Here is a 24,797-nt window from a genome sequence, read left to right on the forward strand (position 1 = left end):
AACATGTAACAGCCATGCCTACGTGTCCAAAATCCACAGGTCCTTCAAGTTCTCGTTTCAAACACCTTTCCCTCGCGGAAAACATGCTTCAAAGTGCAAGGAGGGAAATCATCTTTCCTCTTTTTTTCCCTAAATTCCGGGAGGTCTATTCAATTGTCTCTTAAAATATGTATCTATGGGATTCTTAGTTCTCCACTGGACTTCACGTCCCTTGAAAGCAGGTGTGAGACCTCGGTGTGTGTTCAATCCCTGACCCCTCGCACATAGGACTTATTCAATAATTGTTTGTTGGCCGGATGCCTTCTTAAAAACAATTGCTTCCTTTAGGACTCAAGGTCTGGTCCTTTTTATATAGCTCTGGTTTGGGTCTAAAAAAAAAAACATGACCAACCGATGCCAAGCCTCAGAAGTAATTGAGTGTGAAGGGCTCCACATTGGATCCCGAGCTCAGCCTCTGGAACGTGCACAGAGGTGCAGCAGAATGAGGATCCGCAGTGCATGGCTGAAAGGCACAGCTTGTCACTTATCTCCTGTCCCTAAACGTCCTGATGACAAGAGCAATTAGATGTGGACATGGGCTTTCTCAGAAAACTTAGATTTAAAAAGATACTGTTTTCTCCCCTGGGAGATGCTAGCCTTTAGCACACTCTACTCTGTGTAGTCGTTATGAAATAAAGGAAAGTTAATCAAATGCTTCCTTCAGACAGAAACCTAAATGTGTCGCGCCATCCAGAAGGCATTGTAAAACTGAACCCGACGTAAAGCCATTTATGCTCAATGACATTTGATGTACGTGGTTCCTGTGGGGTTATTTCTACTCGGTGGTGGTCTAATGAGCACATTCCGTTTTAATATTCCATTTTTAATGGGGCATAGGACCTCGATAGAGAGCCCATTAAAACATGGGGATTTTAGAAGACGAGCTGGGTGCAGTGGCACATGCCTGTCATCCCAGCAGCTCAGGAGGCTGAGGCAGGAGGATCACGAGTTCAAAGCCAGCCTCAGCAAAAGGGAGGCCCTAAGCACCTCGGTGAGACCCTGTCTCTAAATAAAACACAAAATAGGGCTGGGGATGGGGCTCAGTGGTCAAGTGCCCCTGAGTTCAATCCCTCGTACCATAACAATTACCAAATGCCTCTCTGTTACTGATAGAGTGAGAACTGTGGCACAGACTCATGATCAGGTAGAGTGCTAACATTTCACCCCTAAACTGAACAAATTAACCTACTGGGTTATTTGTGCAATTAAACCACTTTAGCCTCCTGCATCCCTCTGCGAAGAAAGGACTAAAGTTTGGAGAACAGAGCTAGGGCATCCCTTTAGAAGATGGGGAAGGGGGTGAGGTTCCAGGAGAAAAAAAAAAAAAGGAGTTGAGACACCTTCGTGAAGTTCCTTCCTCCACATTCACTAAGGAAAGGCCAAGAGATTCGGTTCCCTCCAAATGAGAGCAAGAGATGTGGGTAGTAATTCTTCCCCGTACATGAGCCAGGTTTCTCCAGAGAACCAGAACAAATGAGGTTTGTGCATCCACATGATGCGCACGGGATCCATTATGAGAATTGAGTCGCGAGGTCATGGAGGCCACAGACCTAGGAATAGCAGTGGAGGGATGCTGTGACCCCAGAGTCTAAACCTGCAGCTCTGAGGTCCAAGGACAGTAGGAGACAGCTTGAAACTTCGGAGGAGAGCACCCAGATCCTCCTAAGCCGCTGATTTCTGAAGCGAATCGATGAGACCCGACCTCGCGGGTGAAGGTGCATGTCTCTGTTCAGTCTGTCGATTCAGATGCTGGTGTCTTCCAGAAACATGGTCCGAGACACCCCCAGAAATACCTTCTTACCACCTGTTGAATAAAGAAGAGCCAGAATGTGTCACTCTCTAACCTTGTGACTTGATTCCTTCAAGAGGACTTGACGGAATCTGCAGTCATTGAACTTCCTTCCCGATTCCTGATCTGTTCCACTCCCAGGCTACAAATCCCAGAACTGTTGCCAACTGTTTTTGGAGCTCTTCGCCCTGGTGATTGGCACCAACCAGATAATGACCAGGCGTTGGAAGAATCGTTTCGCTCATTTTCTTACTCGTGTCTCAGCTCCCTCCATTATTCAGATTCAATGATTCATTGAATTAGAAACAGGTTAAAATCTCACATAAGCCATTGAAATTTAGTCAGCCCATGTTAGTGGGAAAAAAAAATTCTTGTGTCCCAATATGCTAATATGTGGCTAATTTGTGGGCTTTTTCTATTTGATCATCATTTTCATAGGTTAGTGCAAATGTACGTGAGTTCTTGCACTGTGGAATTTTATAGGCGCTTAATAAATATTGATTTTACATATGGTGATGTGTGCTTGAGTAACCGAAGCCTCATAGATGTGTAAAATAGCTGTATTTATGGTAATATCAGCTTAGTCCGTTCTGGAAAATGCCAGATGATTTCCAGGGTGACTGTACCACTTACGTTCCTACCAATAGTATAGGAATGATCCAGTTTCAGCACATCCTGCCTAGAATTGACTATTTTATTTTATTTTTGGTACCGGAATTGAACTCAGAGGTACTCAAAACTGAGCCACCTCCCCAGCCCTATTTTGTATTTTATTTAGAGACAGGGTTTCACCGAGTTGCTTAGCACCTCACTTTTGCTGAGACTGGCTTTGAACCTGCGATCCTCCTGCTTCAGCCTCCTGAGCCTCTGGGATGACAGGCGTGCGTCACCGCGCCTGGCTTGCTCCTGTTTTTATTGTAGCTATTCTGGTGGGTGTGTATTGATTCACAATGTGGTTTTTTTTTTAACTGTTTTATTAGCACATTATAATTCTGCATATTAGCAAGGTTCATTTTAACTAATCAAATATGCATGGAATATAATTTTCTCCATTTTAATCCCCGATATTTCTTCTCTCCCTCCTCTGGTCCCCTTCTGCAACTCTATGGGTCTTCTAATTATATATAATTTTTTTTGGCCCTTTATAAATATACATAAAGGTAGAATTCTCTGTGTCTGTTCCTATATAGACATAATGTAATTCTGGCAGGCTTTATGGTGGTGTGTCGATCCTATGTCTTCTTCTAGATTCTGAAAAGTTTTTGGTCTGATTCCTAGGTCTTTGATCCACTTAGTTGAGACTTTTGTAGTTGGTGAAAGATAGAGACCTAGTTTTATTGTACTACATATAGTTCTTCAGTTTTCCCAGCTCCATTTGTTGAAAAGACTCTCTTTTCCCCGACATATGTTTCTGGTACCTTTGTTGAGCATCAGATGACTGTGTCTATGTGGGTTGCTATCTGTGTCTTGGATTCAGTTCCCTTAGTCCCATGTCTGGTTGGTGCCAATGGCATGCTGTTTGGTTATTATAGCTCTACAGTATAATCTGAAATCGGGTATTATGACACCTCCTGTATCATTCTGCTTGCTCAGGATTGCTTCGGCTAGCTGGAATTTTTATTCTCCCAAATGCATTTTAGGACATCCTAAAATGAAAATGAAACTATCATCCATATTTTGGTGCGGATTGCCTTGAATCTGTATAGCATTTTCAGTAGTATGGCCATTTGAATGATATTCATTCTTTCCATCTTCTAATGTCTTCCTCAATTTCTTTCTTTAGTGTTCTACAGTTTTCACTGAAGTCTTTTAGCTCCTTCATCAGATTTTCTTCTTTTCTTTCTCTTTCCATCTTTCTTTCTTTTTATTGTGAATAGGAAAGTTTTCCTGTTTCCTTTCTTAGTAGATGCATTATTGTAGTATAAGAAATCTATTTATTGATCTTGATTTTGTATCCTGCTACTTTGCTGAAAAAAAATTTTATTTTAATCAGATCTAGAAATCTTCAGGTGGAGTTGTTTCTAGAAAAAGGATCGTGTCATATGCAAACAGATGATTTGACTTCTTCTTTTCCTGTTTGCATCCTTTTTATTTCTTTTTCTTGTCTGATTGCTCTGACTAGCATTTCAAGAACTATGGTTGAATAAGAGTGGTGAGAGTGGACATCCTTGTCTTGCTCCTGATTTTTAGGGGAACATCATACTAACAGAGAAAGCCTAACATCCTACTAAACAGAGAAAAATGGAAAGCATTACCCCTAAAATCAGGAACAAGACAAGGATGTCTATCCCTAATTTCTCCTGCATTTTTAACATGCATGGGTGCTAAATTTTGTCAAAGTCTTGTTCTCTACCTGCTGAGACCCACAGCTGAGTCGGTATGGCCCCTGGCATCTACCTATTAAGATGATCATTTGGTTCTTGTCCTTAATTCTATTAATGGGGTGAATTGCATTTATTGATTTATATATGTTGAGCCAACCTTTATCACTGGAATGAAAATCCCTCAATCATGGTGTACGATGTTGAAATATCCATTCATTTTTCTGTGTCTTTTTTTAAAATCAATTTTCTACCTTTTTTAAAAAAAAATCTTATTTTAGAGTTATTTTTATATTACAGATAATAATCCTTTGCTGAATATATTGATTTCCAAATATTTTCTCCTAAGCTTTAGTTAGTCTTTTCATCTGGGCAACAGGGTATTTCTCAGAGCAAAAGGTTTTAATTTGATAAGTCCAAGTTTTTCAATGTTTTTCTTTTATGTGTCATATTTTTGGTATGAAGACCAAGAATTTTCAGGCTCCTGGTCTAACCCTGTCTCCTGAAGATCTTCTGTTAGGTTTTTTTTTTTTTTCTAAAATGTATTTTTGGCTTTCTATTTTATATTTAAGCTCACAATGCATTCAGAGCTGATTCTCAACGTTCAGGTGCAAAGTTCAGGTGAGTGTCCATTTCCCATAGATATTCAATGGCTCCGCACCTTCTGTTGAAGAAGTCATCCCTCTGCTATTCAGTCGCGTTGGTCCTTTTCTCAAAAATCAGAACAGCTGCTAATAGATGCATAGTTTCTTTCAGAGGGATACAATTATTCTGCATCAGAAAACGATGATAGTGACTCAACTCTGAATATACTAAAATACATTAAATTATCCACTTTCAAGAAGTTAAGTTCATGGTATGTGAATTATATATTAATAGAACCATTACCAAAAAAAGAAAAAAGAAAAGCGGTTGGGCACATTTGGTCTGCTTATGAATTCTCTGTTGGGATCCATCGATCTGTGGGTCTGTGTCTCTGCCAATACCACGCTGTCCGTGATTAATGTAGGTATGTGGTTCAACCTTATTATAGGATAAAATGATCCCTCCCACACTATTCCTTTGTCTAGATTGTTTTAGCTATTACAGGGGCTCGTGCCTTTCTATATGCATTTTAAAATAAGCTTTTAAATGTCTACTGGAAAACTTGTGGGCCATTTGATAGGAATTTTATTAAGGCCGTAGATTAATTTGGGGAGAATTTGCATTTTTTCCCCCTACTTGAGTATTCCAGTACATGAACATGGTGTATTTCTTCTCCATTTATTTGAGTTTTACTTGCACTTTTTTTTATCAGAATGTGGTGATTTGGGGTAAATAGGTCCCCTACCTGCTTCATGATACATGTGTGTTCTAGTTCCTTTGAAATTGTGATTACAGGCATACACCACTGCGCCCAGCTTAAATATAATTTATATACAGTAAAATGCACAGAAGACATTAAATGCACAGCTTGGGGAGTTTTTTGCATATGCGTGTGTTTATTTGTTTATTTATTTTTTGATAGGTATGATGTTCACACAGGGGCTTTTCCCATACAAATATATAGATTTTAAAAAGGGTATGCTCTGGCCTGGACCTTCATTTCTCCATGCTCAGCCTACATCTCTGAACATCCAGGTTGCTTTAGTTTTGGCTTCTTTTTAACCTGCATTTTTGTGACTATAAAATGAGGAGGTCAGTCTCGCCCATTCCTGGAACCGCACCTTGATTTTGCAGATGAAGAACAGGATTCCCAGATAAACTCCCTGCCTCCGGTGAGGACCCTTGATCAACAAATGAACAAATCTGGGCTAGAAATGTGGTGTCTCCAGTCTAAGATAAAAGCTCTTTCGTCAATCTTAATAGCGAATGCTTTTATTATTGTTATCCTGTCACCACTAAACCTTATGACTGAAATTCTAAATTACAGAAAAACTGGATGAAATCTGTATGAAATCTGTTTTGTTTAGTGGCTGTGTAATTTCAACACACACACACACAAAGCACCCGTTAATTTTTTTTTTTTTTTTTTGGTGGGGGGTGGTACCAGGGATTGAGCTCAGGGGCACTCGACCGCTGAGCCACCTCCCCAGCCCTATTTTGTATTTTATTTAGAGACAGGGTCTCACTGAGTTGCTTAGCATCTCACTTTTGATGAGGCTGGCTTTGAACTCAAGATCCTCCTGCCTCAGCCTCCCAAGCTGCCGGGATTATAGGTGTGCACCACTGCACTAGGACATCTCATTAATTCTTTAGACATTTGTGAAGCTCTGTCGCTGAGCTAGATGGTAGGACTACAATCCTGACAGAATTGCTGTCTTCAGGAGGTCATGGTCTGATTGAAGAAGTGAGTGCATATAATTACAGTGCAATGTACCTGGGTCTCCTGAGAGTCCAAAGGGGACGTAGCTGAACTGTCTTGGAGAGTGGAACGAGGGTGGCCAGAGGGTATGGATTTAGGAATGCTGCATCTTAAAATCAAGTCGTGATGGGATTGATGGATGGCTAGGAAAGAGAGATGTGTGGGTGGCTAGCTATGGGACAAAGTGAATTGTACAAATGCGAATTGTACACTCCAGGTAGGAGTCCCTTGCCTGTTTGCTGTGTCTTTCCACCCTTTTGTGCATTTGAAATTTTTATAATAAAAGTTTGGCTAGAATCATATGCATTTTTTCCATTTTCTTTTTTATTAATTAATTTATTTTAATCAGGTATAAATGACAGCAGCAGGCATTTTGATTCATTGTGCACAACTGCACCACAACTTTTCATTTCTCTGGTTGTACACCATGTAGCGTCACACCATATGTGCAGTCATACATGTACCTAGGGTGATGATGTCCGTCTCATTCCACCATCTTTTCTGCCCTCATGCACCATCCCTACCCTCTCTCCCCTTTACCCAATCACAGTTCCTCCATTTTCCCCATGCCTCCCCGCCCCCATTATGGATCAGCATCCACTTATCAGGGAGAACTTTTGGTCTTTGGTTTTTTTGATTGAATTACTTTGCTTAGCTTGATGTTCTCCAACTCCACCCATTTACCTGCAAATGCCATGATTTTATTCTCTTTTAATGCTGAGTAATATTCCATTGTGTATATGTACCACAGTTTCTTTATCTATTCATCTACTGAAGGGCATCTAGGTTGGTTCTACAGTTTAGCTATTGTGAATTGTGCTGCTATAAACATTGATGTGGCTGTGTCCCTGTAGTATGCTGTTTCTAAGTCCTTTGGGTATAGACCGAGGAGAGGGGGATAGCTGGGTCAAATGATGGTTCCATTCCAGGTTTTCCAAGGAATCTCCGTACTGCTTTCCAGCGTGGTTGTACCAATTTGCAGTCCCACCAACAATGTGTGAGTGTGCCTTTTCCCTCCACACCCTTGCCAACACTTATTGTTGTTTGCATTCTTAATAGCAACCATTCTGACTGGAGTGAGATGAAATCTTAGAGTAGTTTTGATTTGCATTTCTCTAATTGCTAGAGATGATGAACATTTTTTCATATATTTGTTGATCGATTGTATATCCTCTTCTGAGAAGTGTCTGTTCAGTTCCTTAGTCCATTTATTGATTGGGTTGTTTGTTTGTTTTTGTTTGTTTTTGGTGTTAAGTTGTTGTGAGTTCTTTATACATCCTGGAGATGAGTGCTCTACCTGACGTGTGTGTGACAAAAATTTACTCCTAGAATGTAGGCTCTCTCTTTTCACCTTATTGATTGTTTCTTTTGCTGAGAAGGAGCTTTTTAGTTTGAACCCATCCCATTTATTGATTCTGGATTTTATTTCTTGTGCTTTAGGAGTCTTGTTAAAGAAGTAGGGACCTAATCTGACATGGTGAAGATTTGGGCCTACTTTTTCTTTTATTAGGCTCAGGGTCTCTGGTCTCATTCCTAGGTCTTTGATCCACTTTGAGTTGAGTTTTGTGCATGGTGAGAGAGAGAGGGGCTTAGTTTCATTTTGCTGCCTATGGATTTCCAGTTTTCCCAGCACCATTTGTTGAAGAGGTTATCTTTTCTCCAATATATGTTTTCAGCGCCTTTGTCTAGTATGAGATAACTGTGATTACGGAAGTCAGTGTCTGTGTCTTCTAAGGAATCATATGCATTTTAGGATCATTGATCATCCATTGAGTGCTCAGTGGGCTGGGCATTTCTAAGAACTTTACCTGATTGAGCTCTCACCATCTCATGATCCCCGGGTTATGGAAGGTCAGGCACAGAGGAGGACAGCAACTTGTTGCCCCTAAAAGATGAGAAGGATCCCCGCCTCGTAAAGAGGGGTAAGCATGATGCTCACAGCTGTAACCCCATGCTACCACAGAACAGAACGGAGATCAAGGAATGGTTGTTAGGGTCTGGGTCCGAAATGTCCCCAAAGGCTCACGTATGGAAGGCGGGCCACCAAAGCTGTATTGTCGGGAGACGGTGGATCTTTGGAAGTGTGTGGAACTCGGGGCTCTGCCCTCATAAATGGACCCACTGGGGACCCGTAGCTAAGAGTGTTACTGGGAGATGAGGGACATGGGAGGACAGAGGGTGCTGGGGGCAGGCACTTGGGGAACACTCCTTGTCCCCTGCCCCTTCTGTTGTCGCTGCGTCCTGGCTGCCACGGGACCAGCAGCTGTGCCCTGCCGCGCCCTCCGGCCAGGATGCTCTGTCTCCCCAAAGCAGTGGGCCCAGGCCCTGGGGGACGGAACGCCCGGAAACCAGGAGCCAGAATAGATCTTTCCTCCTCCAGTTGTTTTTCTCAGGTTGTCACGGCAACAACAACAACAACAACAAAAAGATGACTAACACAAGTTAAAATGTGGGGGGGGGGGGACTCTGACTGCTTCATATTAAGGGCATCCTGAGCCTGATGTTGGTGATACAGACCTCTCATCCCAGGGACTCGAGAGACTGAGGCAGGAGGATCACAAGTTCAAGGCCAGCCTCAGCAACTGAATGAAACCTTGTCTCAAAATTAGAAAAAAAAAAAAAAGTCTGGGGATGTAGCTCAGTGGCATAATACCCATGCATTCAAATTCTAGTACTGCCACAAAAAAAAATACACACACACACACACATATACATGAATATATAGAATAGTGTATATATACACATATATACATGCATATAGAGAGAATATATATATATATTCATAATGCATTCTGCAGAAGTTGAAAGTGACCCTAGTCTGATTAAAGTGTATTATTTTTAGCATTCACAAATAAAAAAAGAGGGATGGCTAATGAGACATTTAATTTAACATTTTTAACAGGAACACTTATCTCCAAGTTTATCCTGAACATTTCTATCTCTCCTCCTTCAAAAAAAGAAATAAGAAGAATTAGATTTTCCCCTTATCTGCATCTTTTCTGGGTCATTTAACTACTCCGAATAGCTTGAACTGTCGTCATGGGTCTCTGTTTTTGAGAAAACTTCACAAATTTAGTATTTCCTGAATAACATCCCTTAGGGACCTTCTCGGGTCGTGGAAAAGGGTCCACAGACAGATTGGGATCCTTTGAGAAAAGACACTGAGAGAGAGGTGCATTAGTGATATGGATTACTGGGGTTCATTAAGTATATCTAGATTTTTTTTATAACTATCATAAAAGAATGATTCCATGAAGGCTCATCAGTGTCTTCTAGAACCAATTGCTGAAAGATTGTAAGAAAGAATTGTATTTCTAGAGTCCCAAAGCATACCCCAGATATTAACAACTGACCTTCCCATCCTCACAGAGACACAGGTGATCAAACTCAGTATCACCAACCCTAGACAATTGTCAGGACTTTCCTGTCTCACCATAGTGCACTGAGCATGAAATATCACCCACCCATTGTTTCTCTGACAACATTCTTGAATTCATAATGAAGAAATGATGAGAAAGAGTTCACATTGAATGGCATCACACCAGAGGCAGTGGAACACACCTGTAATTCTGGCGACTCCCAGCAACACAGGAGGCTGAGGCAGGAGGATCCCATGTTCGAGGCCAGCCTCAACCACATGGCGAGAACCTGTCTCAAATATAGAATAAAAAAGGGCTGGGGCTTTAAACCAGAGGTAGAGAACACCAGATTCCATCGCCAGTACCCACCAAATGAATAAGTTAAGTAAATGACGGGTCTAGACTCTTGGTAAACGTCAGTATCCTAAAATGCTACACAGGACAGAGAAATTCTTTTCTATACAAAAATGGCATGACCAAGATAAAAATCCCTGTCTGATACGTAATTGGATATTGGATCAGAGCAACAGAAAAAGACAGATAAAAATGGTTCCAGTTGGAAAGGGTATTTTTGGCTCAATTGGGAAAATCTGACTCTAGTTTCTATATTAAATGACTGTTCTGTATCAGTGTTCAAGTGGCTGGATAGGCTAGTTGTCGGGTGGTCATATATGAGAATATTATTCTTCTTTAGGGAAATATTTGGTAGATCCTTAGAATTATCATTTGCAGGTAGGATGTTATGATTATCTGCTGCTTACTCTCAAATAATTCAGAAAAAAATGAGTTATAGAAAGAAAGATGGGGCATGAAATAAAAACGGAAAGTAGACCATGTGTGCACACTGGTTCTACATCAGAAGAATTTCAGTGTCCAGGGTACCATTTTCTCAACTTTTCTGTAAGTTGGAACTTCAAAAAAAATAATAAAAATAAATGGGCCAGGCACAGTGGCTCATGCCCGTAGTCCCAGCAGCTGAGGAGGCTGAGACAGGAGGATTGCAAGTTCAAAGCCAGCCTCAGCAGCTTAGCCCAGCCCTAAGCAGCTTAGGAAGACCCTGTCTCGAAACAAAAATAATAATAATAATAAAAAGAGCTGCGGATATGGATCAGCGGTTAAGCACCCCTGGGTTCATCCCTGGTACCAATCCATCAATCAATAAAAATAAATAATTGAGGACAATCTGGATGATAAATTGACACTGAATTCTCTGTAGCCTTATCCAAATCATTACATTTTTTTATATTATTATTTTAGGTCAGTCCTGCCCCAACAATTTTAAAGGTCGATACATGTGCTTTATTCTATACAAGACTGTAAATTTGCAAACTGTTTTAAAATTGCAAAGACCCAGGATAATCCATCCCCTGGCACAGGGTGGACACAGGCTTTCGAGTCACACCTGGTGATGGAGCTGTACTGCATGCATCGTGTGGATTTCAGATCCCTAGGTGGAGGGTGATTTCCCTATTGTGGGCATCTGATGATGTCCCCACATCATCCAGGCGAAGGAGAGAGAACACGAGGGTTGGAATTGACCCAGGGGTCTCCCTGAGAGTTTCCACTTGGAGAGCAACTTGACGTCTGCCTGCACCTCGGCTGGGAATGCATTCTGGAGTTAAGGCTCGTCTTCTGCATCTCTGTATGCATTGAAGGGGGAAAAATAGGTAAGCCTATTTTTTTTCCAAGGCATATAGGAAGAAAAGAGGGTATCTTTCTCATTTCCCTTCCTGCGACGGGAGGCTTTGCCTATTCTAATGAACTCTCCCTTTTTTCTGGGTGGCGCACTCTGGTCATCTTAGGGAACAAACTCTTTAGAGCTGCCCCTACTTATTTTCCCTAGGAAATAACTCTCTCTTTTCTCCTTCTCTCTGCCACAGAGAGAGAGCATGGTAGGCGCTTTCCCTTTAAATTAGCCGTGACCCCCCTCCCGTAAAAGCCTGAACAAGGCTTTTTTAGTAGTTGGTGCAAGAGTTGCCAAGTCTAAAAGGAAGAGCCCCCCGCCATCCACCCAACGCCCCTGCTCCCTGGAGCCAAGCAAAGCGCCCAACCAGCAGAGCCGCGGAGCCGGAGGAGTACTACATTAGCGGAAAGAGCCGATGATAAATAATAATGACCCTAGTGCATGATGAGAAATGCAGTCATCTTTCTCTGAGCCAGAGACAGAATGATGGAGGGGCTACAAAAGAAATGCACGAAGTGCGTAAAGGAAGCAGATGTGCAGAGATGAGGTTTCTCTCTCTCTCTCTTGTCATTTCAACGACAAGGAACTTAGTAGGTGCTCAGTAAGTCCTTTTCGGATGTGTCAATAAAAGCATCCTAAGGACTGATCTCCTGATGAAAATCCATGAATCCCTTGAAACTGCATTGGAAGAGGAAGATGAGAATCCCAGTAGGGAACATGGGAAATGCTAACCCAGAGACAGAAAATCCTGGTTTGGAATTTTACGGAGCTCAGTTTGCCTGCAGGATGTGTTCCTTGGGATGATCAGAAGCAGGAGGGGTCACCACAGAGGCCGGCAGGACATTACCTCGCTATTGCTGTTCTATTTAGTTTGGGGGAGGCCCTCTTCCAGCGAGCGAGGGCCCTATTGGGTCCCTCCATTGATCTGATTGATGTTCATGGGTCATGCCGCGGATCACGTATGCATGCCCGTGGATGGACTTGAGACTAGAGTCCATTCTTGGCTTTTGAACTAGCACGTTGTGCTGAATGCATGGTGATTTTTATAAAAGAACACCACAAAGTCTAAAGTCCATCCCAAGGCAAAGAGTTTAAAGCAGCTGCTGAAGCTGTATCTAAGAGCAGCCCTGTTTATAGGTGGTGTGTTTTTTACATCTCTGCTGACCCGGATTAGGAATTCCAGCTATCAACACCTCCCCATGCTCCTCCTGGGTTGGGGTTTCTTAAACATGGTCCTGTGGACATAGCGGACCAGGTGACTCTCTGTGCTCAGGGACCACCCCACACACTGTAGAATGTTGGTGGCCAATAGCTCCCCACTCCCAGTTGTGGTATAATTGGAACAGAAGAACAGAATCTTCTGAGGAAGAGTGTTTTGATTCTCTTCTTGAATAAGAAAATTGACTTACTTAGTCCTTTAACCATCATAATCAGTCAGTTCTACATTGAAAAAGCAAATGGGGGGGGCCAGGCACAGTGGAACATGCCTATAATCCCTGCAACTGGGGAGGCTGAGGCAGGAGGATGGCAAGTTCAAAGCCAGCCTCCACAAAAGCGAGGCATTAAGCAGATCACTGAGACCCTGTCTCTAAGTGAAATACAAAATAGGGCTGGGGAGGTGGCTCAGTGGTTGAGGGTCCCTGAATTCAAACCCTGATCCTCCCCTTCCCCCAAAAAAATTAAATGGGAAATTCTACTCCTAAACATTACCCCTCTTTCTCTACCCACACACACTCACTCACCTAAAATCAGTCGACCTGTTTAACTAATAACTCCAAATTTCTGAGTGGTTGGTGGTAGATAAATATGGAGACATATTGAGGTGTTTTTCGAGCTCGTGGGTCAACCTGATGTCATTTTGACTTGTTCTTCAATGAAGGCGGTTTTCTGTTTGTGAGCTAGGTCTCTGCGGGTCTTGCTCTAGGGATCTGATCATCTCTTAGAAGTCAGTATGGCCCCATATTTCGCTTCTTGATTATTTCATTATCGGCTCCCTTGCTTTGGGTTAGGAAAGAAAGTCGAGTCATGGCTGCAGAGATTGTCATTCTGGTGGGTGCCCTGAGTAGCGATTTCTTAACCACTGCCTTCTTTTGAAATTTTGTTCCCAGCTGGAGAAATGTCACAGTCGTCTCAGCTTTTTGACTCTGACTCTCAGTGAGCGATGTGAGGAATAGGAAAATGTCACCAGTTTCTAGAAGGAGCAATTGTATGCACATCTGGCAACATCCGGCTGTAGATTCCAAAGCACTGAAAAATATTGATTAAGCCTCAACCTGTTGGGAAATGGTTGCCATAACTATCGTTTTTTTGCCCCTAGATTTGCTGAGGCTCTGAGCTTTATTTAACTTGCTGATTCTTGTATTATGGTCAGAAAGAGACCTCCGGAGCCCCGTTCCCCAAGTACTTATTAGCCTTGACAAGCAGTGTTAAAACTGCAGACTCCTCACCGTCCCAAAGAGAAACAGTGTCTTGCAATTTCAGTGCAAAGTCTAAAAACCATCTCTGTGTGCAGTTAGGCTTCTGATACATCATCTGGAGCCACACAACAAGTACTTGTTTTCGCAGAGATAATTTCTTTTATTTCTAGTTACTAATCATGTGGATCTTTACCCCACCTCTTCTTGGTATTTTTATTTTGACATTAATGTTGCTTATCACCTTAAAAAAAATCACTTCCCAGGTTTAGGTTTTTATTATAAATGACTTTGTAAGAAAATCACTTCCCAGGTTTAGGTTTTTATTATCAATGACTTTGTATTTTAAATGGTACATCAGGGCAGGGGGCGTATAAAGAATGAACCTAAGTTAGAAATGTCTATTTGGTGATTGTCACCTACCATTAGGAACCGGCGTAAATCCCACGATGTCAAAGTGAATCTCTCACATACCATAATCAGAGATGAATCAAAGTAATTACCAGGCAAACAGGGATTGAATAGAACTTAAAACCAATTAAACCATTTATTTTCCACTGTACCACTGAATCAACACTTTAGTATTTTAATTTGCTCCTCTTTTCATTTGCTTCGGCAGTGTGTTTGCTAATATGACGGAGAGGCACGATTGCTATTTAATTAACCTATTTTTGCGAGCGCCTTACACGGGCTGCGCAAAGTCAGTGTCTAAAGTCCCAACGATGACGAGCCAGGTAAAGATAACAAACGTGACATTTGTGCCCGTTGTCTCCTAACTTAACGCCAAATTGCAACAGGACCCCGGTGAGACTAAGAAATGTGTCATCTGCCAAAACGGAATTAAGAATACTCCCAAAGACGTGTGGCACCGACACAGAAGCACCCCAAAGTTCAATAAAGTTGTAGAAGAATTTAATGGGACGGTTTCCTCGTTCCCCGTATTGTGTATTGTCACTATTCGCTGTCGTATCTGTCTTGAAAGACTTGAGTTGAGAAGGTCACCAAAGGGTTTGGCTGTATCTATCTTGTCCTAAATCATGGTATCTTTCGGGAGAACTGCTTCTCTGCTTGTTGAAGAATCATGGCAAAAGGGTTGTGATCCAGTTTCCTTTGACTTCCTCAAGATTAGCATCAGAATCCTGAGACAGTTTGGGTGATCTTGACATTGATGATATATATACATATGTCCACAAAAAAAAAAAAAAAAAAAAAAAATGAGCCCGTGACACTTTTCTCTATCGTTGGATAGAAAGACTGTAAGAAAGTAAGAAGGCACAATCCAAGTTAAATATAAAAGGATTCTGCCCAGTCAAGCTTGGTGATCCATGCCTATAACCCCCGACACACCAAAGCTGAGGCAGGAGGATCTCAAGTTCAAAGCCAGCCTTAGCAACGTAGCGAAGCCCTAAGCAACTTAGCGAGACCCTGTCTCTAAGTTAAAAAGGGCTGGGGATGTGGCTCAGTGGTGAAGCACCCCTGGGTTTACAAAAAAAATACCGACTCTGCTCATAATATCTGTGCTCTTTGCTTCTACCAAGAAGCAAAAACTTCACTCTTCATCCATCCATCCATCCAGGTAGACACGGCTGAAATGCGTCTTTTAGGTAGACACAGTCTGTGTACAATTTCTGCCCATATGTTTTCTTCCCCACTTTTACTCGCAGAAAATAAATGTACAAAACACATAATGTATTCAGGCTTTCTAATGACAGTGCCTCAATTTTTCCAAAATGCCACTTCATATCCACTGGATCATGGGACCCCCAAAGGTAGCAGAGACTCCCCACTCTTACATTTGGGCCGATCAAAAATGCATACACCATGCTTGGTACTCTGGTGCTGGTAAGAGGTATACAAACCCTAGCAATGGAGGTCTAGCTTCAAAGCTCCTCCAACAGTGATAGAATGTCATGTCCCCAGAGTTCTCAGGGTCCACTAGAACTCAGATTCCTGACTCCTTAAATGTGTTTGCTCCTTGTCCCTTTGACTCTTTAACATCCAGCTATTGGGCATGGGGCCGACCCTGAAAGCATCACCTGAGTGCCTCTTTCCACTTTTTAATGATTGACAAGTGAGCCGATTCTCCCTCTTTTTTTTTTTTGGAAACAGAATGTTTTGCATCTCTAACCCAGACTTGCTCAATGAAGGTCAAATTTACATAAACAAATGTCTTCAGGGGCCCAAAGGTAGCGTGCCTGGGCAAAGTCAAGAGTGGGTACCATTTTGCTAAAGTGCAGCGCACACGCCCCCACCCCACCCCCCACCCCCGTTTAAAAATATTCCCTTGCAAATTACAAAGTCTGTCTCTTGCCCGACCATGCCTGGCGACAGGCTGCCAGTTTTGAATCTCTGAGTGCAGTACCACACAGACGCAGTAAAGAAAGATGTGTATTTTTTTTTAATGTTATACTACCCGAATACTCATCACAAGTTACTTTTAGGATACGGGGGACCCAAGCACTAGGCTAGACCCTCTGCTTTGTCTTGGGTTTCTGCTAATCAGGATAGAAGCACATCTTTAAGGATATAAAATGCCCCCATAGAGACCGGCTTTAGTGCATCATCCAGCCTCCCCAGAGACTGAACTTGAAAACAAAATCCGTGTCCACATTGCATCCCATCCACAGGGGAGATGACTGGGGCTGCAGCCTGCATCTGCCCTGGGAAAGGGCTGAGAAACCCGAACCAGGGAGAGCAGATCGTAGGGGAGACCTCCCCATAGGCACCCAACCACCAGTCTGATCATCTTCTGTAGTTGAGGAATTACATAAAATTGCCCGTTGGGAAGTGGAGCCCTCCTCTGCAAAACCCTTCCCTGAAAATCTATCAAAAACAGCTGGGCAAGTCGCGGTGCAGTTTTGAAAGGTTGAATACATTCGATCGCAGAACCAACTTCCTAATCAGGCTGGATGTGAGGAGGAGAGCCAGTCAGAGATGGATGCGGGGCTCCCAGGGTACATCTTTGATTCATGGGCTAATTACGTCGATCCTTTGGGGAACACAGCCTCGAAGCTGGGTCTTCCTTGATTAATGCTGGCGAAGCGCCATGCACAGCGGAGAGAGGAGCAAGCCGTTCGGCATCTCTAGTCCCAGCTGAGAATATGGTCCCATTATCTCTCCAGCTGCCTAAGCCATCCATAAGGGCCTGTTCTGCGTGGCTGATCCGTGTGGTAGGAGCAGAAAACTGGTCGGTTTGATTTGCTCTCACATGCACGGCGAAACTGGGACCTTGTACTTTACCGTCTGTAAGTACCAGGGTGGATTTCCCCCCACCATCACCACCTCCCTCTTTTTCTCCCTGTAGCTCCCTGTAAATGTGACTTCGCGAACAGCCTTTGATTTTCTGTTCCATTGCACTTTGTGGAACCAAGCTGGTGAGACAGAGGGTAATCTGTTTAGAGCTTGCTGTTTCTGTCAGATCTCTTATATAATTGATTCATACAAGCAAACAAGGGACCTTTCGGAAGGCTCTTGCAGAAGTCGAGAAATTGTCTGGCTCGGTTTTTAATTCAGATGCATGGTTAAATGATCTGGAGGTGTCCAGGATGCTTAGAGCAGATATTTATCTTTTATTTCTTTTTTTTTTTTCCTGTACCTCTGGCCATTCCAAGAAAAAAAAATGTCAGATGGATGTATAAATGTAAGGAGGTGGTTTTGCATGCACATCTGTATAACAGAAGCATGTGTCAGAATTTCCAGCATTTGGTTTATTTTGCTGCTCTCTGGTGCCACTAAGAAATGCACAAAAAGAAACAGTTTCTCTTGTTTTTCACTCAGAAGCTGTTTGGAAACTTTGCAGCCGGGGGAACAGGGACTATTAGGAATATTTGTTCATATAAACTGTCCATCTCCTTTTGTATTCTATGGGACAGCATCTAAACACAAGGAGCTGTCAGCACAGTGCTGCTTTTGAAAATTCCCTCTTTAAGAGGTGATATCATTAAAAGAGGGTGAACATCACTTCCTATCTAGATTCATCCATCGCTTACGTGCCCCCCAATGCAATCTATCAAACCCATATTCTTATTCATGCATCGGACCCGATCATGAAAATACTATCAGAATGTAATATCCTCGTTAATAAGATTTGCAAAGCATATCTGACCAATGATCAATGCCTTCCTGAAATGAAAAGTTGTTTTTTACCAACCTGGAAGGGATTTGTGGGATTTTTCTGTCCGGAGGATTTCCCTAACCTAAATATAAATCACACTCTCCTCTTTCTGGGTTGAAAGTAGAACAACGGAGCTGTTGCAAAAAAAAAAAAAAAAAAATAGGATTGGAATAAAAGTCTTAGAACTCGGGAACCCATGCCCATGGCCAGAGCTGACGTCGACCAAAGGGAACTTGAAATCATTCATACCTGAAAGGCAGCGTCAGACCCCCGCCTTGGAGCTTGACACCTGGGGCCAGAGGATCCCACGGTTTCCAGAGTGGAAATCCAGTTTCCCTGAGCAGACAGGATAGTACGTCTCCAGGCAGAGAATACACACAGGCTGCCAAGCGTCTCCAAAGAAGCTGCCGTCATTAGATCGGGTTGAGAAGAATAATGCTAGAGAGAGAGGGCTCAAAATAGATGCCCGTCGGCTTGGGCGCAGGTACGCTCAAAGCTTGAGGTTTGGAGGGGAAAAGAAATAACTCATCAGGAAGGTTTTGAACATCTGGAGAGATGGAGGAAAGCTAGAATGGGGGGGCATTCCTTGGGGTCCACACAGTCCTGGGGCTGCCCTGGCTCAAAAGTCTGTTCCTTTGGCAAAAAAAAGGTAAGTGTCTTTAAGGGTTTGATACTGAAATCAGATATAATGGCCAGTAGTTGGGGTGGTCCTATTATCTTCTCCAAAAAAGAATAGCCTCTTGCCTTCTTCCAATCCAGAGCTGACTTTGATCAGTGATCAGAAGTCTTAGCTATATTTTAAAATAACGATCGGCGAGTTTATTGTTGTTGTTCCTGTTGTTGTTTGGTTTTTGTTTCTGACTAGTGCGGACACATGATCTCATGTAGGATGTGGTCACGTTTTAAGATGATAACAGAAATAGAGTGAGTCGGTGTCCTCCTGTGTCTGCGTGTTTTACGAATGTTTAACTTCTATCTATGTCATTTAGTCAATGCTGCGTTATTATTTTGAGTTTTACTCTTTTTTTTTTTTGGCTAAACGACTGAATCTTCTTTTATTTGCTTTTTTTTTGGGGGGGGGGGTGGAGGGGATCTGCAGGAAATTTTACTTTCTGTAGAGGACTATATTCTTGGAATAGTTAAATTGGACCTTTATGGACCACTCACCGATTTTTAAATTTCAACTCAGGTCTTAAGGATGTCACGCGTTTGTGTGGCTGGTGACCCCCGCGCTCAGGAAGGTATATCTGCAAGGCTTGTGGTGTGTCCTTGTGACTCTAGAAATGTTTTGGGTCATTAAAAAAAATGGGGGCCTCACCTCCCTGGTGGTGTTTAATCTGTGGGAAAGGGGATTGAACGCTCCAGGGGTGGGTTTAGGGTCCGCTGGCCTGACAGATGGGGCAGCCAGATGGGTTTCACAGACACCCTTTTAAAACCAGCGGATTGGATCGGTCTTCAAAATTAGTTCAAAGGGCCATAAAAGAGAGAAACGGAGAAGCCCTGCGGCCTCATAAATGGCGTGTCTGTGTTTGCACGTGTGCAAATCCCCCCAGCCAACTTGTACACGGTATCTGCGCTGCCCCAAGAACAGCACCTGCTGAGCTCCGAGATGATGCTTCTGTTGAACACTCCCAAAAAAGTCCTGTGAAGAGGGCACAGGAACACAGAGCAGAGTCCCTGGTATTGGGAGCTTCCAGCTCTCGACAGATGGTTTCCTGTGTCCCACAGCTCTGGGGGAGACCCAAGGAGGACTCAATAGCATCCTCGGCCGCATTCATAAGCAGGTCCTGTCTGCACAAATTGCACCCCCCCCCCCCCAGCTCTCCTTCACAGGTGGGAGGCGAGAAACGAAGTTCTAGAAACTGCCTGCAAAGTAGGATGAAAAAGTGAAGTTAGGGTCAAATGAAAAATAATGAATTTGATGAGTTGGATGATGGAAAACATTAGCAGGTCTTCTCTACATACCGTCATCCTACTCAATTGGATGATTGCAAACACCAGCAATCCCTTCTGTACTTACTGTTAAAGTGCACACTGCACACCCCTGTGACGGCTAAAGCTTGAGTTAGTCTCCTTTAAGTTGCTGTGCAGCCTCAGGCAAGCTGCATCACCTCTCTGTGCCTCAGCATCCCCCCTGTAAAATGAAGTATGATTTCAGAGATGCTCACTCCTAGGATATATTGGGGATACCCCTGGGAACTTGGAGAAGTGTGATGTTGTCACTCCCGTGAAACATTGCTAGGGCATTTTCTTTCATCCTCCATCTCTTCTTCCCTTTCTCCCTCATTTCCTCTCTCCATCTCTTCCAGATTTTCCTTCGCTTGCTCCTGTGTTTCCTGCGCCCTCCTCCTCCCTCTTTCCTGTTGTTTTCAGGGGCAATTTCCCTCTGAGCTACATCAGCCCTTTGGGTTTTATTTTGAAATGGAGGGTCTCACTGAGTGGCTGAGTCTGGCCTCAAACTTGTGATCCTCCTGCCTCAGCCTCCCAAGTGGCGAAGATTCTAGGCATGTGCCTACCCTACTTGGCTACCAGGTCCGTTTTTAAAGTGAAATAATTCTCCTACATTCTGTGTTGAGGTTGATCAGACAAATTTCACTCTAATGTGTTAAACTGGGGCTGGGGATGTGGCTCAAGCGGTAGCGGGCTCGCCTGGCATGCGTGCGGCCCAGGGTTTGATCCTCAGCACCACATACCAACAAAGATGTTGTGTCCGCCGAGAACTAAAAAATAAATATTAAAAAAAAATTCTCTCTCTCTCTCTCACTCTCTCTTAAAAAAAAAATAATGTGTTAAACTAACAACAGTCAATTTAAAAATAACCAATTAAAAAAAAAAAACCAGTGAGAGTCCATTTCAGCAGAGCAGGGAATAAGTTTTATTTTAGGAAAAAAGAAAAGTGCATCAAAGAACCTTGTTTTTCCCTTAAGATATTATTGTCTTATTAAACGATAAATAAAAGTCATACGTTATTTCATGAAGAAATAAGTCTGTCTGTGGCAGCCTGGTTAAGTGAGCCATGTTTTGGGAATTTAAGATAAGAAAATTATTTCATGGGCAATTTTTGCTATGATGATTTCTGGTCATCGCTGAACTATGGATTGCTGCTAGATCAATCTCTTAGTTAAAAAGAGATGCAGCCCCCAAATTCCTAAAACCATCAGCTAAATGATTCTGGGGTTACTTGAACCAAATTGTGAATAGACTTCATTTGACCATCTTCCTTGCAGATGTTGAAAGAAGCTAAATTAGTTCCCGAATTTATAGTTGCACAACAAACACAGTAGTGTTTTTTTTATTATTATTATTTCTTTCACTATTTGATGAAATAAAATACACATTGGGAGTGGCACAAAATATCCAGCTTAACAGTTGACGATATACATGCTGATATATAAATACTTCTTTAGCATGGAGCATATTCTGGGATGGATGTTAAGTGGCCATTTGAAAACAGTAATAGCTTTGATGGATTCATCTTCCTCCAGATAAGAGTGGTGTTATGACAGCTTTTTAAATATAAGTTGGAATATTCATTTCCCTCTCCGTTTTTTATTTTTTGCCGTTTGGAAAACTCTATGTGGCTTACTATGCTGAAGTATGAATATTAATGTCATTCCTTATTGAACTTGTAGACCGTATTTGATGTGATCCATGCAGAGTATAAAATTAATTTTTCAAATCTCATAAAGCCGGGGGGTGGGGGGGGGTGGGTAGCTACCCCGGCTTTTGGAGGCTACTAGCCTTTTGTTAAGTAGAATGAGTCTTGTGAGATAATTTCTCTTTTTGATAGACTGGCATCTTCCCAGAACCCAAATGACTTTTGTACTGAAGACTGTTTCGGTGCAAAATGTGTATTTATAATGGTCCCAGGGAACGTGTGATTATCTGTGGCTCTCAAATTGTCGACTATAAAGTTTAGCAGGTGGCTTCAGGTACTTCAAACCAGGACATCCGATGATTTGAGATGTCTAGTTCCATATCACTTAGTTAATAGCTCCAACAATTGGTTTATCAGGCTGTTTTTTATTGTGTAGTGAGAAAGGTAAAGTTGTAGATCAGACTTAGCTGGGGCTTCGGGTTTTATGCACAGCTTCTCCTTTCTTGGCCTTTATTCGCAAGAAGGCACGTGCAAGACCTTGTGAATCTTCGCATGAAGCCTCTCTGTTGTTTCCAAGAGAGGAAGGCGATGATTTAATATTGAAAGCAGCCCATCAGAAGAAACGGCGGAGGAATAGAGTGTTTCTCACGGCATGTTATAAAACGCAGAGCTTCACATTTTGAAGACGGGATGGAATTTCGAGAAGCTGACTGGGCCAGGCGTCCGATTTCAGGGTTACCAGACAGAAACCTGAGAGCACTTTGCCCTGCAAGCAAAAATAAATAAATGAATCACAATAAAAATAAACCATGTAAATAAGGATGTGGAGGAATGAATGGGTCTGTTACGGTGGAGAGAGCTGTGGTTTCATGCTGCTCTGTGAAATGGTGGTGGGGAAGTGAAAATACCCAAGGTAAGGGCGCTGGGAGTCATTCCAAAGGAGCTGGCTTAGGCACTGCTGAGCTGCAGTGCTAATGATTAAGAAATTTGGATCGATGAAGAGATGGGGCGGGGTGGTTGGGGGGGTGCAGAGAATGCTTTTGGCACTTGACGGTACTGGCTGACAAGGTTTAAAAATATAATCATCTTAAATGAAGTGGGTTTCATGGCTCAAGAGTGAGATTGCTTCATTTTAATGAGAATTTCTGAAGGAGCACATGGGGATCTCCCGTCTCCTTTGGTGGATGTTGGTAAACAAGGATCGGTGGAAATTCTTAGCGATTTACACAGGTTGCTGGGAAATCTCCTCGGTTCTTTCTTCTCCAGTTCTTGGGCTTCTGATCCACCACGTCACCCTCTTCTTATCTGTATGACCCCAGGTCCTCCTTGCAGATGGGGTAGAAAGACTGATACCAAGGAGGTGGCTTTTATTAAATCACACTCACTGCTGGGGAAGGGAATCTGAAGTTCGTCGTCCTGGTGAGTGTAAGGTACCACCATCCTGATGAACTGCTTGCCCTTAGCTTTGTGTCTCGACCACCCAGCATCATGTCCAGACGAAGATGGTGCAGATGTCCCTGAGCACTTGCATACAGAACCCTGCCCAAGGGATATGAACCGGTGGATGAGTCGTGTCACTGATTAGACATGGTCGTGTGCAAGAAGGTGGCCCCCGAGCTGGTGAGAATTCACTGCAGATCTCGTGCCTTGCAGACTGGCCACGCTGCTCAGGCACCAGCATCACACCCGATGTCAGGGGTGAAGACAACCACCATCTCCCTGAACAGAACAAATCATGTGTTCCAACGCAGTCTGTGGCACTTTCAGGACCTGTGTGTTCAGTGTGAATCTCGTAATTTAAAGTGTGTGACTCTGACACCCGTCCAGCTGTCAGAGAGAAGATGAGGCACACCACAGATTTAGACTGACAGGCTCCTTCTCTGCAGGGCCCCCTCCTCTCCCTTTTGAGCCCACAGAGATATGGAGTTGATTGCTGTTCTTAACATCTCCGGTAGTATTACATTTCTTGTTGAAAGCACCTTTTTGTGGCATGTAAGTACATTTAAGAGGTACGAACGCTTTAAAAAATGTCTTTACTCATGAATGATCAGGAGGAAACGAGTTCTTTAAGCTCACAGGTGCGCAGGGTGACCTAAGATTGGTACAGATCTCTTGTGTTCCTCCAGGACCGTGCATGAATCAATGTCCCATCCCTTGCCATGGGAATTATTTTTTTCCCAAAAAATATTTTCCAAAACATGCAAAAGCTTTTCGAGATGCTCATGTGAAGTGATAGACTGAAACATTTCCCTTGGAGAAACATTCTTGGTTTTGTGTATTGCAAGTCTCCGATCCCAAAATAATCTGCAAATCGCAAGGAGGGACAAGTTTGAAAGTTGGCCCAAGGCCCTAAACATTCCTCAAAACTGACTGTTTTGATAAATTTGGGGCTTCATACAGTCTCCCAAATTTGCAGCAGATTCCTCCGGAGGGATATTTGATAACTTTAGTCAGTATCCAAATAGGCATTCCAATAACTATGTTAAAGAGAAAAACATAACTGCCAGATATGATTGCTGCACACAATGCTAAGTGGGTAAACTTTTTAAAAATTGTTTTTGGATAAGCAACTTTAGAAGTGATTCCTTGGAAGCAGCAGAGCTTGCAGCTGTGACCGACGGCAGGTGCAGAGGAGGTGAAACCTGACCTTCTTGTGGTCCCTGGTTGGGCCTGGGAATTAAAGGAACATGAAACAGATGAACGAACGGGAGAAAGCATAGAGATTTTTTTTTTTTTTACGCATGCATGGGCACCCCCTCTACATGAAGATGAAATGACAGAAGCTAAACTGTTTGTGTCTGAGGTTGAACCAAGGGAGGCCATTGTGGAAAAGTGACTGCAATATATGTGGAGACGAGGAGAAGAGTCATTTTGACGGGTCTCTTACAGGGCTCCCCAGGTCTCAGCTCGGGCGATTAAAAGGCCACTTGCTCCTGGTTTAGGGAAGGTGTCTTTCACCGGGGAGCTTTGTGAGCTTCTCCAAAGGAAAAGGAAGGTCTGGGGATCCTTGTCGCAATCTCTTCTTTTTCTGGTCCCCCCCCCCCCCGCCCCATCCCTCCGCTAAAAATAAATAAATAACATTATATTTGTCAGAAGACACAACGACGACCACACGTTTAGTTAGAGACCTAATCG

General features: G+C 42.9%; 1 protein-coding gene across 1 annotated transcript in view; it reads left to right on the plus strand.

Moving 5' to 3' along the window:
- Nucleotides 1–16,804: 16,804 nt before the first annotated feature.
- Nucleotides 16,805–24,797, plus strand: part of CNTN4 (contactin 4) — a 490,319-nt gene continuing 482,326 nt past the window's right edge. The window contains exon 1 of the mRNA XM_081276057.1: nucleotides 16,805–17,195. The gene's annotated coding sequence lies outside the window, so the exon portion shown is untranslated. The remainder of the gene's footprint in view (nucleotides 17,196–24,797) is intronic.

Source organism: Spermophilus citellus (assembly GCF_964194105.1).
Source record: "Spermophilus citellus genome assembly, chromosome: 19".
NCBI lineage: Eukaryota > Metazoa > Chordata > Mammalia > Rodentia > Sciuridae > Spermophilus > Spermophilus citellus.